Source organism: Carlito syrichta, unplaced genomic scaffold (genome assembly GCF_000164805.1).
Source record: "Carlito syrichta isolate Samal-C Ts95f unplaced genomic scaffold, Tarsius_syrichta-2.0.1 Scaffold309724, whole genome shotgun sequence".
Classification (NCBI taxonomy): Eukaryota; Metazoa; Chordata; class Mammalia; order Primates; family Tarsiidae; genus Carlito; species Carlito syrichta.
In genome coordinates this window covers 502085-503515 of record NW_007253820.1, presented here as the reverse complement: position 1 = coordinate 503515, position 1431 = coordinate 502085, and the positions used below count along the sequence as shown (strand labels likewise).

The 1431-nt window shown below is 44.4% G+C and overlaps 1 protein-coding gene across 1 annotated transcript in view; it reads right to left on the bottom strand.

The window, feature by feature from the left end:
* Positions 1–1152: 1152 nt before the first annotated feature.
* Positions 1153–1431, bottom strand: part of LOC103270080 (stathmin) — a 974-nt gene continuing 695 nt past the window's right edge. The window contains exon 1 of the mRNA XM_008067624.1: positions 1153–1431. This exon is cut by the window's right edge and continues 695 nt beyond it. The gene's annotated coding sequence lies outside the window, so the exon portion shown is untranslated.

Here is a 1431-nt window from a genome sequence, read left to right as displayed (position 1 = left end):
TGCAGCCTCAACCTGCTGGGCTTAGGTGATCCTTCCGCCTCAGCCTTCCAAGTAGCTGGAGCTACAGATGCACGCCGCCACGCCTGACTATTTAGTTTGTGTGTGTGTGTGTGATTTATTGTAGATACGAAGTCTCACTGAGTTGCCCAGGCTGGTCTCGAACCTCAGGGCTCAGGTAATCCTCTTGCCTTGGCCTCCCAAAGTGCTGGGATTACAGGCTGAGCCACCGCGCCTGGCATATATATAATTTAAAAGCTTTTATGTTTTTCTCTTTTGACTCCTACTCTTAGGAATTCAGTAATGTATTTTGTCTGTTTCTCCATTTCTGTCTGTCCTCCTTCCTCTTGTCACCCTCCATGCCCACATGAGAGATCATTTTTTTTTTTGAGACATAATTTTTAACAGCCTGGGATCCCTTAAGACGGAAGTCCCCAAACCCTGGGCCACGGACCAGTATTGGTCTGTGGCCTGTTAGGAACTGGGCCACACAACAGGAGGTGAGTGGCGGGCAAAGCTGGAGCGAAGCTTCCTCTGTATTTACAGTTGCTCCCCATGGCTTCCATTACTGCCTGAGCTCCATCTTATATCAGAACAGCCGTGGCATTAGATTCTCATAGGACCGTAAAACCCTATTGTGAACTGCACATTCCAGGGATATAGGTTACAAGTTCCCTGTGAGAATCTAATGCCAGATGATTGAGGTGGAACTGAAGCGGTGATGCTAGTGCTGGGGAGCTGCTGCAAATACAGATTAACATTAGCAGTGAGGTTTGACTGCACAGAGACAATAATAAGTCAATTGCTTTCAGACTCATACCAAAACCCTATCAGTGAGTGGCAAGTGAGTTGATGTACTTCAATTGTACAGCTGTGTCTGGTGGTAGGTTTTATGTAAGAATCCAACACTTATTTTAGCCTGTGTGTGGTCCACCCATTAATTTTATTTACCACTTCCATCCGTACTTTTTTGTTTTAATGGTGAGTTATGTAATTATTTCTTTTTTTTTTATTTTTTGAGTTGGAGTCTCACTCTGTCACCCAGACTGGAGTGCAGTGGCCGCTCCTGGCCACCGCAGCCTCGACCTGCTGGGCTCCAGCGATCCTTCCGCCTCAGCCTTCCAAGTAGCCGGGCACGCTACCGCGCCTGGCTAATTTTTTTTTTTTTTTTTTTAGCACTGTACAGTTTTATTAACCATTCAAGTCCAGTAACATCTGGTAAGATTGGGACAGAATTGGGATTGAAAAGTGAACAGATATTCAGCATCTAACAGTTCAAAAGAAGCCACTACATACTCTTTTCACAAATATGTTTTCACAGAGCCAATACAGTACTAGCCATGAATCCAGTACACCAAGTGCACTGAAGTAGAAAAAGATGCAACAAGAAAAATAGCTACATTAGAAGACCAACACTTTAGAAAAAGAGTAAAA